Source organism: Schistocerca serialis, chromosome 2 (genome assembly GCF_023864345.2).
Source record: "Schistocerca serialis cubense isolate TAMUIC-IGC-003099 chromosome 2, iqSchSeri2.2, whole genome shotgun sequence".
NCBI classification, from domain to species: Eukaryota; Metazoa; Arthropoda; class Insecta; order Orthoptera; family Acrididae; genus Schistocerca; species Schistocerca serialis.
The window spans coordinates 1,124,260,159-1,124,269,765 of NC_064639.1; the positions used below are offsets into that span (position 1 = coordinate 1,124,260,159).

At 53.8% G+C, this 9,607-nt stretch overlaps 30 non-coding genes across 30 annotated transcripts; 10 read left to right on the forward strand and 20 right to left on the reverse strand.

Moving 5' to 3' along the window:
• Positions 1 to 4: 4 nt before the first annotated feature.
• Trnav-cac (transfer RNA valine (anticodon CAC)) lies at positions 5 to 77 on the reverse strand. Its single transcript has one exon. It is a non-coding gene; the product is annotated as a tRNA-Val (tRNA).
• Positions 78 to 479: 402 nt separating this feature from the next.
• Positions 480 to 551, forward strand: Trnap-agg (transfer RNA proline (anticodon AGG)). Its single transcript has one exon. It is a non-coding gene; the product is annotated as a tRNA-Pro (tRNA).
• A 194-nt stretch (positions 552 to 745) lies between these two features.
• Trnav-aac (transfer RNA valine (anticodon AAC)) lies at positions 746 to 818 on the reverse strand. The gene has a single exon. It is a non-coding gene; the product is annotated as a tRNA-Val (tRNA).
• A 158-nt stretch (positions 819 to 976) lies between these two features.
• Positions 977 to 1,049, reverse strand: Trnav-cac (transfer RNA valine (anticodon CAC)). The gene has a single exon. It is a non-coding gene; the product is annotated as a tRNA-Val (tRNA).
• Positions 1,050 to 1,451: 402 nt separating this feature from the next.
• Trnap-agg (transfer RNA proline (anticodon AGG)) lies at positions 1,452 to 1,523 on the forward strand. The gene has a single exon. It is a non-coding gene; the product is annotated as a tRNA-Pro (tRNA).
• A 194-nt stretch (positions 1,524 to 1,717) lies between these two features.
• Trnav-aac (transfer RNA valine (anticodon AAC)) lies at positions 1,718 to 1,790 on the reverse strand. Its single transcript has one exon. It is a non-coding gene; the product is annotated as a tRNA-Val (tRNA).
• A 158-nt stretch (positions 1,791 to 1,948) lies between these two features.
• Positions 1,949 to 2,021, reverse strand: Trnav-cac (transfer RNA valine (anticodon CAC)). The gene has a single exon. It is a non-coding gene; the product is annotated as a tRNA-Val (tRNA).
• Positions 2,022 to 2,423: 402 nt separating this feature from the next.
• Trnap-agg (transfer RNA proline (anticodon AGG)) lies at positions 2,424 to 2,495 on the forward strand. The gene has a single exon. It is a non-coding gene; the product is annotated as a tRNA-Pro (tRNA).
• A 194-nt stretch (positions 2,496 to 2,689) lies between these two features.
• Trnav-aac (transfer RNA valine (anticodon AAC)) lies at positions 2,690 to 2,762 on the reverse strand. The gene has a single exon. It is a non-coding gene; the product is annotated as a tRNA-Val (tRNA).
• A 158-nt stretch (positions 2,763 to 2,920) lies between these two features.
• On the reverse strand, positions 2,921 to 2,993 carry Trnav-cac (transfer RNA valine (anticodon CAC)). The gene has a single exon. It is a non-coding gene; the product is annotated as a tRNA-Val (tRNA).
• A 402-nt stretch (positions 2,994 to 3,395) lies between these two features.
• Positions 3,396 to 3,467, forward strand: Trnap-agg (transfer RNA proline (anticodon AGG)). Its single transcript has one exon. It is a non-coding gene; the product is annotated as a tRNA-Pro (tRNA).
• Positions 3,468 to 3,661: 194 nt separating this feature from the next.
• On the reverse strand, positions 3,662 to 3,734 carry Trnav-aac (transfer RNA valine (anticodon AAC)). The gene has a single exon. It is a non-coding gene; the product is annotated as a tRNA-Val (tRNA).
• Positions 3,735 to 3,892: 158 nt separating this feature from the next.
• Trnav-cac (transfer RNA valine (anticodon CAC)) lies at positions 3,893 to 3,965 on the reverse strand. Its single transcript has one exon. It is a non-coding gene; the product is annotated as a tRNA-Val (tRNA).
• A 402-nt stretch (positions 3,966 to 4,367) lies between these two features.
• On the forward strand, positions 4,368 to 4,439 carry Trnap-agg (transfer RNA proline (anticodon AGG)). Its single transcript has one exon. It is a non-coding gene; the product is annotated as a tRNA-Pro (tRNA).
• A 194-nt stretch (positions 4,440 to 4,633) lies between these two features.
• Trnav-aac (transfer RNA valine (anticodon AAC)) lies at positions 4,634 to 4,706 on the reverse strand. The gene has a single exon. It is a non-coding gene; the product is annotated as a tRNA-Val (tRNA).
• Positions 4,707 to 4,864: 158 nt separating this feature from the next.
• Trnav-cac (transfer RNA valine (anticodon CAC)) lies at positions 4,865 to 4,937 on the reverse strand. Its single transcript has one exon. It is a non-coding gene; the product is annotated as a tRNA-Val (tRNA).
• A 402-nt stretch (positions 4,938 to 5,339) lies between these two features.
• On the forward strand, positions 5,340 to 5,411 carry Trnap-agg (transfer RNA proline (anticodon AGG)). Its single transcript has one exon. It is a non-coding gene; the product is annotated as a tRNA-Pro (tRNA).
• A 194-nt stretch (positions 5,412 to 5,605) lies between these two features.
• On the reverse strand, positions 5,606 to 5,678 carry Trnav-aac (transfer RNA valine (anticodon AAC)). Its single transcript has one exon. It is a non-coding gene; the product is annotated as a tRNA-Val (tRNA).
• A 158-nt stretch (positions 5,679 to 5,836) lies between these two features.
• On the reverse strand, positions 5,837 to 5,909 carry Trnav-cac (transfer RNA valine (anticodon CAC)). The gene has a single exon. It is a non-coding gene; the product is annotated as a tRNA-Val (tRNA).
• A 402-nt stretch (positions 5,910 to 6,311) lies between these two features.
• Positions 6,312 to 6,383, forward strand: Trnap-agg (transfer RNA proline (anticodon AGG)). The gene has a single exon. It is a non-coding gene; the product is annotated as a tRNA-Pro (tRNA).
• Positions 6,384 to 6,577: 194 nt separating this feature from the next.
• On the reverse strand, positions 6,578 to 6,650 carry Trnav-aac (transfer RNA valine (anticodon AAC)). The gene has a single exon. It is a non-coding gene; the product is annotated as a tRNA-Val (tRNA).
• A 158-nt stretch (positions 6,651 to 6,808) lies between these two features.
• On the reverse strand, positions 6,809 to 6,881 carry Trnav-cac (transfer RNA valine (anticodon CAC)). The gene has a single exon. It is a non-coding gene; the product is annotated as a tRNA-Val (tRNA).
• A 402-nt stretch (positions 6,882 to 7,283) lies between these two features.
• Trnap-agg (transfer RNA proline (anticodon AGG)) lies at positions 7,284 to 7,355 on the forward strand. Its single transcript has one exon. It is a non-coding gene; the product is annotated as a tRNA-Pro (tRNA).
• Positions 7,356 to 7,549: 194 nt separating this feature from the next.
• Positions 7,550 to 7,623, reverse strand: Trnav-aac (transfer RNA valine (anticodon AAC)). Its single transcript has one exon. It is a non-coding gene; the product is annotated as a tRNA-Val (tRNA).
• A 158-nt stretch (positions 7,624 to 7,781) lies between these two features.
• Positions 7,782 to 7,854, reverse strand: Trnav-cac (transfer RNA valine (anticodon CAC)). The gene has a single exon. It is a non-coding gene; the product is annotated as a tRNA-Val (tRNA).
• Positions 7,855 to 8,257: 403 nt separating this feature from the next.
• On the forward strand, positions 8,258 to 8,329 carry Trnap-agg (transfer RNA proline (anticodon AGG)). The gene has a single exon. It is a non-coding gene; the product is annotated as a tRNA-Pro (tRNA).
• Positions 8,330 to 8,523: 194 nt separating this feature from the next.
• Trnav-aac (transfer RNA valine (anticodon AAC)) lies at positions 8,524 to 8,596 on the reverse strand. Its single transcript has one exon. It is a non-coding gene; the product is annotated as a tRNA-Val (tRNA).
• A 158-nt stretch (positions 8,597 to 8,754) lies between these two features.
• Trnav-cac (transfer RNA valine (anticodon CAC)) lies at positions 8,755 to 8,827 on the reverse strand. The gene has a single exon. It is a non-coding gene; the product is annotated as a tRNA-Val (tRNA).
• Positions 8,828 to 9,229: 402 nt separating this feature from the next.
• Positions 9,230 to 9,301, forward strand: Trnap-agg (transfer RNA proline (anticodon AGG)). Its single transcript has one exon. It is a non-coding gene; the product is annotated as a tRNA-Pro (tRNA).
• A 194-nt stretch (positions 9,302 to 9,495) lies between these two features.
• Positions 9,496 to 9,568, reverse strand: Trnav-aac (transfer RNA valine (anticodon AAC)). Its single transcript has one exon. It is a non-coding gene; the product is annotated as a tRNA-Val (tRNA).
• Between the last annotated feature and the right edge of the window lie 39 nt (positions 9,569 to 9,607).

Genomic DNA, 9,607 nt, shown 5'->3' on the forward strand with positions numbered 1-9,607 from the left:
ATACTGTTCCCGCCCGGGATCGAACCGGGGACCTTCTGCGTGTGAAGCAGACGTGATAACCGCTCCACTACGGAAACGACGGACCCGATGAGTCCATCCTTGTTCACTCGAACTTGCCTCAGACTTTCTCTCGTCCGCGAATGCACACACGACAGTTCTTTTGTCAGCCTGGAACCCATCACAGCCGAGGGCTCAAGAAGTCTTCGGGGTGCTCGAGAGGGTGTCTGCCGTAGCACCCCTAACGAGATAGCGGCGTTTCGCGCAGTCGTTATTGCAAGTCATATCAGCAAAAGCAATCACTTTCTCAGCAGCAGGCAGTGCGAGCCCAGCGGCAGCTCTACATGAAGGTACCAATAGCCCAGGAAGGCCGCCGACCGCGGGAATTCGCGCCGCCCCCATCCCGCCAGCGTACACGAGACTTCCAGGGCACCCTGGACGACATCGAGGGACTTGAATATTTGGCATTCGCAGTGTCACAGGGCTCGTTGGTCTAGGGGTATGATTCCTGCTTAGGGTGCAGGAGGTCCCGGGTTCAAATCCCGGACGAGCCCTAGCGTTTTGTGCAAACTGATCGCACGTCAGTGGCTGAGTCAGCGCAAAAAGCTCGCCGTCAATATCAAATGAATTTCTTATTCGATGTGAGCAATTGGCACTCGGGTCCGACGCGTGAAGGCGATTACGAAGGTTTCGGGTACAGATGGTAGCAGATGCAGGTTAGTACGTCTTGCTTAAAGTGATGAAAAAGTGTTTCCGCCCGGGATCGAACCGGGGACCTTCTGCGTGTTAGGCAGACGTGATAACCGCTACACCACGGAAACTGCTTGTGTGCTCCTTACTTCACAGACAACTTGTAGTGATGTTGCCATCGTAACTAAAAAATTCAATAAATGTGGTACTTGCAAAACGAAGGGATATGCAGCAGATCCACACACGACGTGGCTCATTGGAGGACAATACGACATAGGCAGGAAAATACTGTTCCCGCCCCGGATCGAACCGGGGACCTTCTGCGTGTGAAGCAGACGTGATAACCGCTTCACTACGGAAACGACGGACCCGAGGAGTCCATCCTTGTTCACTCGAACTTGCCTCAGACTTTCTCTCGTCCGCGAATGCACACACGACAGTTCTTTTGTCAGCCTGGAACCCATCACAGCCGAGGGCTCAAGAAGTCTTCGGGGTGCTCGAGAGGGTGTCTGCCGTAGCACCCCTAACGAGATAGCGGCGTTTCGCGCAGTCGTTATTGCAAGTCATATCAGCAAAAGCAATCACTTTCTCAGCAGCAGGCAGTGCGAGCCCAGCGGCAGCTCTACATGAAGGTACCAATAGCCCAGGAAGGCCGCCGACCGCGGGAATTCGCGCCGCCCCCATCCCGCCAGCGTACACGAGACTTCCAGGGCACCCTGGACGACATCGAGGGACTGGAATATTTGGCATTCGCCGTGTCACAGGGCTCGTTGGTCTAGGGGTATGATTCCTGCTTAGGGTGCCGGAGGTCCCGGGTTCAAATCCCGGACGAGCCCTAGCGTTTTGTGCAAACTGATCGCACGTCAGTGGCTGAGTCAGCGCAAAAAGCTCGCCGTCAATATCAAATGAATTTCTTATTCGATGTGAGCAATTGGCACTCGGGTCCGACGCGTGAAGGCGATTACGAAGGTTTCGGGTACAGATGGTAGCAGATGCAGGTTAGTACGTCTTGCTTAAAGTGATGAAAAAGTGTTTCCGCCCGGGATCGAACCGGGGACCTTCTGCGTGTTAGGCAGACGTGATAACCGCTACACCACGGAAACTGCTTGTGTGCACCTTACTTCACAGACAACTTGTAGTGATGTTGCCATCGTAACTAAAAAATTCAATAAATGTGGTACTTGCAAAACGAAGGGATATGCAGCAGATCCACACACGACGTGGCTCATTGGAGGACAATACGACATAGGCAGGAAAATACTGTTCCCGCCCGGGATCGAACCGGGGACCTTCTGCGTGTGAAGCAGACGTGATAACCGCTCCACTACGGAAACGACGGACCCGATGAGTCCATCCTTGTTCACTCGAACTTGCCTCAGACTTTCTCTCGTCCGCGAATGCACACACGACAGTTCTTTTGTCAGCCTGGAACCCATCACAGCCGAGGGCTCAAGAAGTCTTCGGGGTGCTCGAGAGGGTGTCTGCCGTAGCACCCCTAACGAGATAGCGGCGTTTCGCGCAGTCGTTATTGCAAGTCATATCAGCAAAAGCAATCACTTTCTCAGCAGCAGGCAGTGCGAGCCCAGCGGCAGCTCTACATGAAGGTACCAATAGCCCAGGAAGGCCGCCGACCGCGGGAATTCGCGCCGCCCCCATCCCGCCAGCGTACACGAGACTTCCAGGGCACCCTGGACGACATCGAGGGACTTGAATATTTGGCATTCGCAGTGTCACAGGGCTCGTTGGTCTAGGGGTATGATTCCTGCTTAGGGTGCAGGAGGTCCCGGGTTCAAATCCCGGACGAGCCCTAGCGTTTTGTGCAAACTGATCGCACGTCAGTGGCTGAGTCAGCGCAAAAAGCTCGCCGTCAATATCAAATGAATTTCTTATTCGATGTGAGCAATTGGCACTCGGGTCCGACGCGTGAAGGCGATTACGAAGGTTTCGGGTACAGATGGTAGCAGATGCAGGTTAGTACGTCTTGCTTAAAGTGATGAAAAAGTGTTTCCGCCCGGGATCGAACCGGGGACCTTCTGCGTGTTAGGCAGACGTGATAACCGCTACACCACGGAAACTGCTTGTGTGCTCCTTACTTCACAGACAACTTGTAGTGATGTTGCCATCGTAACTAAAAAATTCAATAAATGTGGTACTTGCAAAACGAAGGGATATGCAGCAGATCCACACACGACGTGGCTCATTGGAGGACAATACGACATAGGCAGGAAAATACTGTTCCCGCCCGGGATCGAACCGGGGACCTTCTGCGTGTGAAGCAGACGTGATAACCGCTCCACTACGGAAACGACGGACCCGATGAGTCCATCCTTGTTCACTCGAACTTGCCTCAGACTTTCTCTCGTCCGCGAATGCACACACGACAGTTCTTTTGTCAGCCTGGAACCCATCACAGCCGAGGGCTCAAGAAGTCTTCGGGGTGCTCGAGAGGGTGTCTGCCGTAGCACCCCTAACGAGATAGCGGCGTTTCGCGCAGTCGTTATTGCAAGTCATATCAGCAAAAGCAATCACTTTCTCAGCAGCAGGCAGTGCGAGCCCAGCGGCAGCTCTACATGAAGGTACCAATAGCCCAGGAAGGCCGCCGACCGCGGGAATTCGCGCCGCCCCCATCCCGCCAGCGTACACGAGACTTCCAGGGCACCCTGGACGACATCGAGGGACTTGAATATTTGGCATTCGCAGTGTCACAGGGCTCGTTGGTCTAGGGGTATGATTCCTGCTTAGGGTGCAGGAGGTCCCGGGTTCAAATCCCGGACGAGCCCTAGCGTTTTGTGCAAACTGATCGCACGTCAGTGGCTGAGTCAGCGCAAAAAGCTCGCCGTCAATATCAAATGAATTTCTTATTCGATGTGAGCAATTGGCACTCGGGTCCGACGCGTGAAGGCGATTACGAAGGTTTCGGGTACAGATGGTAGCAGATGCAGGTTAGTACGTCTTGCTTAAAGTGATGAAAAAGTGTTTCCGCCCGGGATCGAACCGGGGACCTTCTGCGTGTTAGGCAGACGTGATAACCGCTACACCACGGAAACTGCTTGTGTGCTCCTTACTTCACAGACAACTTGTAGTGATGTTGCCATCGTAACTAAAAAATTCAATAAATGTGGTACTTGCAAAACGAAGGGATATGCAGCAGATCCACACACGACGTGGCTCATTGGAGGACAATACGACATAGGCAGGAAAATACTGTTCCCGCCCCGGATCGAACCGGGGACCTTCTGCGTGTGAAGCAGACGTGATAACCGCTTCACTACGGAAACGACGGACCCGAGGAGTCCATCCTTGTTCACTCGAACTTGCCTCAGACTTTCTCTCGTCCGCGAATGCACACACGACAGTTCTTTTGTCAGCCTGGAACCCATCACAGCCGAGGGCTCAAGAAGTCTTCGGGGTGCTCGAGAGGGTGTCTGCCGTAGCACCCCTAACGAGATAGCGGCGTTTCGCGCAGTCGTTATTGCAAGTCATATCAGCAAAAGCAATCACTTTCTCAGCAGCAGGCAGTGCGAGCCCAGCGGCAGCTCTACATGAAGGTACCAATAGCCCAGGAAGGCCGCCGACCGCGGGAATTCGCGCCGCCCCCATCCCGCCAGCGTACACGAGACTTCCAGGGCACCCTGGACGACATCGAGGGACTGGAATATTTGGCATTCGCCGTGTCACAGGGCTCGTTGGTCTAGGGGTATGATTCCTGCTTAGGGTGCCGGAGGTCCCGGGTTCAAATCCCGGACGAGCCCTAGCGTTTTGTGCAAACTGATCGCACGTCAGTGGCTGAGTCAGCGCAAAAAGCTCGCCGTCAATATCAAATGAATTTCTTATTCGATGTGAGCAATTGGCACTCGGGTCCGACGCGTGAAGGCGATTACGAAGGTTTCGGGTACAGATGGTAGCAGATGCAGGTTAGTACGTCTTGCTTAAAGTGATGAAAAAGTGTTTCCGCCCGGGATCGAACCGGGGACCTTCTGCGTGTTAGGCAGACGTGATAACCGCTACACCACGGAAACTGCTTGTGTGCACCTTACTTCACAGACAACTTGTAGTGATGTTGCCATCGTAACTAAAAAATTCAATAAATGTGGTACTTGCAAAACGAAGGGATATGCAGCAGATCCACACACGACGTGGCTCATTGGAGGACAATACGACATAGGCAGGAAAATACTGTTCCCGCCCGGGATCGAACCGGGGACCTTCTGCGTGTGAAGCAGACGTGATAACCGCTCCACTACGGAAACGACGGACCCGATGAGTCCATCCTTGTTCACTCGAACTTGCCTCAGACTTTCTCTCGTCCGCGAATGCACACACGACAGTTCTTTTGTCAGCCTGGAACCCATCACAGCCGAGGGCTCAAGAAGTCTTCGGGGTGCTCGAGAGGGTGTCTGCCGTAGCACCCCTAACGAGATAGCGGCGTTTCGCGCAGTCGTTATTGCAAGTCATATCAGCAAAAGCAATCACTTTCTCAGCAGCAGGCAGTGCGAGCCCAGCGGCAGCTCTACATGAAGGTACCAATAGCCCAGGAAGGCCGCCGACCGCGGGAATTCGCGCCGCCCCCATCCCGCCAGCGTACACGAGACTTCCAGGGCACCCTGGACGACATCGAGGGACTTGAATATTTGGCATTCGCAGTGTCACAGGGCTCGTTGGTCTAGGGGTATGATTCCTGCTTAGGGTGCAGGAGGTCCCGGGTTCAAATCCCGGACGAGCCCTAGCGTTTTGTGCAAACTGATCGCACGTCAGTGGCTGAGTCAGCGCAAAAAGCTCGCCGTCAATATCAAATGAATTTCTTATTCGATGTGAGCAATTGGCACTCGGGTCCGACGCGTGAAGGCGATTACGAAGGTTTCGGGTACAGATGGTAGCAGATGCAGGTTAGTACGTCTTGCTTAAAGTGATGAAAAAGTGTTTCCGCCCGGGATCGAACCGGGGACCTTCTGCGTGTTAGGCAGACGTGATAACCGCTACACCACGGAAACTGCTTGTGTGCTCCTTACTTCACAGACAACTTGTAGTGATGTTGCCATCGTAACTAAAAAATTCAATAAATGTGGTACTTGCAAAACGAAGGGATATGCAGCAGATCCACACACGACGTGGCTCATTGGAGGACAATACGACATAGGCAGGAAAATACTGTTCCCGCCCGGGATCGAACCGTGGACCTTCTGCGTGTGAAGCAGACGTGATAACCGCTACACTACGGAAACGACGGACCCGAGGAGTCCATCCTTGTTCACTCGAACTTGCCTCAGACTTTCTCTCGTCCGCGAATGCACACACGACAGTTCTTTTGTCAGCCTGGAACCCATCACAGCCGAGGGCTCAAGAAGTCTTCGGGTTGCTCGAGAGGGTGTCTGCCGTAGCACCCCTAACGAGATAGCGGCGTTTCGCGCAGTCGTTATTGCAAGTCATATCAGCAAAAGCAATCACTTTCTCAGCAGCAGGCAGTGCGAGCCCAGCGGCAGCTCTACATGAAGGTACCAATAGCCCAGGAAGGCCGCCGACCGCGGGAATTCGCGCCGCCCCCATCCCGCCAGCGTACACGAGACTTCCAGGGCACCCTGGACGACATCGAGGGACTGGAATATTTGGCATTCGCCGTGTCACAGGGCTCGTTGGTCTAGGGGTATGATTCCTGCTTAGGGTGCAGGAGGTCCCGGGTTCAAATCCCGGACGAGCCCTAGCGTTTTGTGCAAACTGATCGCACGTCAGTGGCTGAGTCAGCGCAAAAAGCTCGCCGTCAATATCAAATGAATTTCTTATTCGATGTGAGCAATTGGCACTCGGGTCCGACGCGTGAAGGCGATTACGAAGGTTTCGGGTACAGATGGTAGCAGATGCAGGTTAGTACGTCTTGCTTAAAGTGATGAAAAAGTGTTTCCGCCCGGGATCGAACCGGGGACCTTCTGCGTGTTAGGCAGACGTGATAACCGCTACACCACGGAAACTGCTTGTGTGCTCCTTACTTCACAGACAACTTGTAGTGATGTTGCCATCGTAACTAAAAAATTCAATAAATGTGGTACTTGCAAAACGAAGGGATATGCAGCAGATCCACACACGACGTGGCTCATTGGAGGACAATACGACATAGGCAGGAAAATACTGTTCCCGCCCCGGATCGAACCGGGGACCTTCTGCGTGTGAAGCAGACGTGATAACCGCTTCACTACGGAAACGACGGACCCGAGGAGTCCATCCTTGTTCACTCGAACTTGCCTCAGACTTTCTCTCGTCCGCGAATGCACACACGACAGTTCTTTTGTCAGCCTGGAACCCATCACAGCCGAGGGCTCAAGAAGTCTTCGGGGTGCTCGAGAGGGTGTCTGCCGTAGCACCCCTAACGAGATAGCGGCGTTTCGCGCAGTCGTTATTGCAAGTCATATCAGCAAAAGCAATCACTTTCTCAGCAGCAGGCAGTGCGAGCCCAGCGGCAGCTCTACATGAAGGTACCAATAGCCCAGGAAGGCCGCCGACCGCGGGAATTCGCGCCGCCCCCATCCCGCCAGCGTACACGAGACTTCCAGGGCACCCTGGACGACATCGAGGGACTGGAATATTTGGCATTCGCCGTGTCACAGGGCTCGTTGGTCTAGGGGTATGATTCCTGCTTAGGGTGCCGGAGGTCCCGGGTTCAAATCCCGGACGAGCCCTAGCGTTTTGTGCAAACTGATCGCACGTCAGTGGCTGAGTCAGCGCAAAAAGCTCGCCGTCAATATCAAATGAATTTCTTATTCGATGTGAGCAATTGGCACTCGGGTCCGACGCGTGAAGGCGATTACGAAGGTTTCGGGTACAGATGGTAGCAGATGCAGGTTAGTACGTCTTGCTTAAAGTGATGAAAAAGTGTTTCCGCCCCGGGATCGAACCGGGGACCTTCTGCGTGTTAGGCAGACGTGATAACCGCTACACCACGGAAACTGCTTGTGTGCACCTTACTTCACAGACAACTTGTAGTGATGTTGCCATCGTAACTAAAAAATTCAATAAATGTGGTACTTGCAAAACGAAGGGATATGCAGCAGATCCACACACGACGTGGCTCATTGGAGGACAATACGACATAGGCAGGAAAATACTGTTCCCGCCCGGGATCGAACCGGGGACCTTCTGCGTGTGAAGCAGACGTGATAACCGCTCCACTACGGAAACGACGGACCCGATGAGTCCATCCTTGTTCACTCGAACTTGCCTCAGACTTTCTCTCGTCCGCGAATGCACACACGACAGTTCTTTTGTCAGCCTGGAACCCATCACAGCCGAGGGCTCAAGAAGTCTTCGGGGTGCTCGAGAGGGTGTCTGCCGTAGCACCCCTAACGAGATAGCGGCGTTTCGCGCAGTCGTTATTGCAAGTCATATCAGCAAAAGCAATCACTTTCTCAGCAGCAGGCAGTGCGAGCCCAGCGGCAGCTCTACATGAAGGTACCAATAGCCCAGGAAGGCCGCCGACCGCGGGAATTCGCGCCGCCCCCATCCCGCCAGCGTACACGAGACTTCCAGGGCACCCTGGACGACATCGAGGGACTTGAATATTTGGCATTCGCAGGTGTCACAGGGCTCGTTGGTCTAGGGGTATGATTCCTGCTTAGGGTGCAGGAGGTCCCGGGTTCAAATCCCGGACGAGCCCTAGCGTTTTGTGCAAACTGATCGCACGTCAGTGGCTGAGTCAGCGCAAAAAGCTCGCCGTCAATATCAAATGAATTTCTTATTCGATGTGAGCAATTGGCACTCGGGTCCGACGCGTGAAGGCGATTACGAAGGTTTCGGGTACAGATGGTAGCAGATGCAGGTTAGTACGTCTTGCTTAAAGTGATGAAAAAGTGTTTCCGCCCGGGATCGAACCGGGGACCTTCTGCGTGTTAGGCAGACGTGATAACCGCTACACCACGGAAACTGCTTGTGTGCACCTTACTTCACAGACAACTTGTAGTGATGTTGCCATCGTAACTAAAAAATTCAATAAATGTGGTACTTGCAAAACGAAGGGATATGCAGCAGATCCACACACGACGTGGCTCATTGGAGGACAATACGACATAGGCAGGAAAATACTGTTCCCGCCCGGGATCGAACCGGGGACCTTCTGCGTGTGAAGCAGACGTGATAACCGCTCCACTACGGAAACGACGGACCCGATGAGTCCATCCTTGTTCACTCGAACTTGCCTCAGACTTTCTCTCGTCCGCGAATGCACACACGACAGTTCTTTTGTCAGCCTGGAACCCATCACAGCCGAGGGCTCAAGAAGTCTTCGGGGTGCTCGAGAGGGTGTCTGCCGTAGCACCCCTAACGAGATAGCGGCGTTTCGCGCAGTCGTTATTGCAAGTCATATCAGCAAAAGCAATCACTTTCTCAGCAGCAGGCAGTGCGAGCCCAGCGGCAGCTCTACATGAAGGTACCAATAGCCCAGGAAGGCCGCCGACCGCGGGAATTCGCGCCGCCCCCATCCCGCCAGCGTACACGAGACTTCCAGGGCACCCTGGACGACATCGAGGGACTGGAATATTTGGCATTCGCCGTGTCACAGGGCTCGTTGGTCTAGGGGTATGATTCCTGCTTAGGGTGCAGGAGGTCCCGGGTTCAAATCCCGGACGAGCCCTAGCGTTTTGTGCAAACTGATCGCACGTCAGTGGCTGAGTCAGCGCAAAAAGCTCGCCGTCAATATCAAATGAATTTCTTATTCGATGTGAGCAATTGGCACTCGGGTCCGACGCGTGAAGGCGATTACGAAGGTTTCGGGTACAGATGGTAGCAGATGCAGGTTAGTACGTCTTGCTTAAAGTGATGAAAAAGTGTTTCCGCCCGGGATCGAACCGGGGACCTTCTGCGTGTTAGGCAGACGTGATAACCGCTACACCACGGAAACTGCTTGTGTGCTCCTTACTTCACAGACAACTTGTAGTGA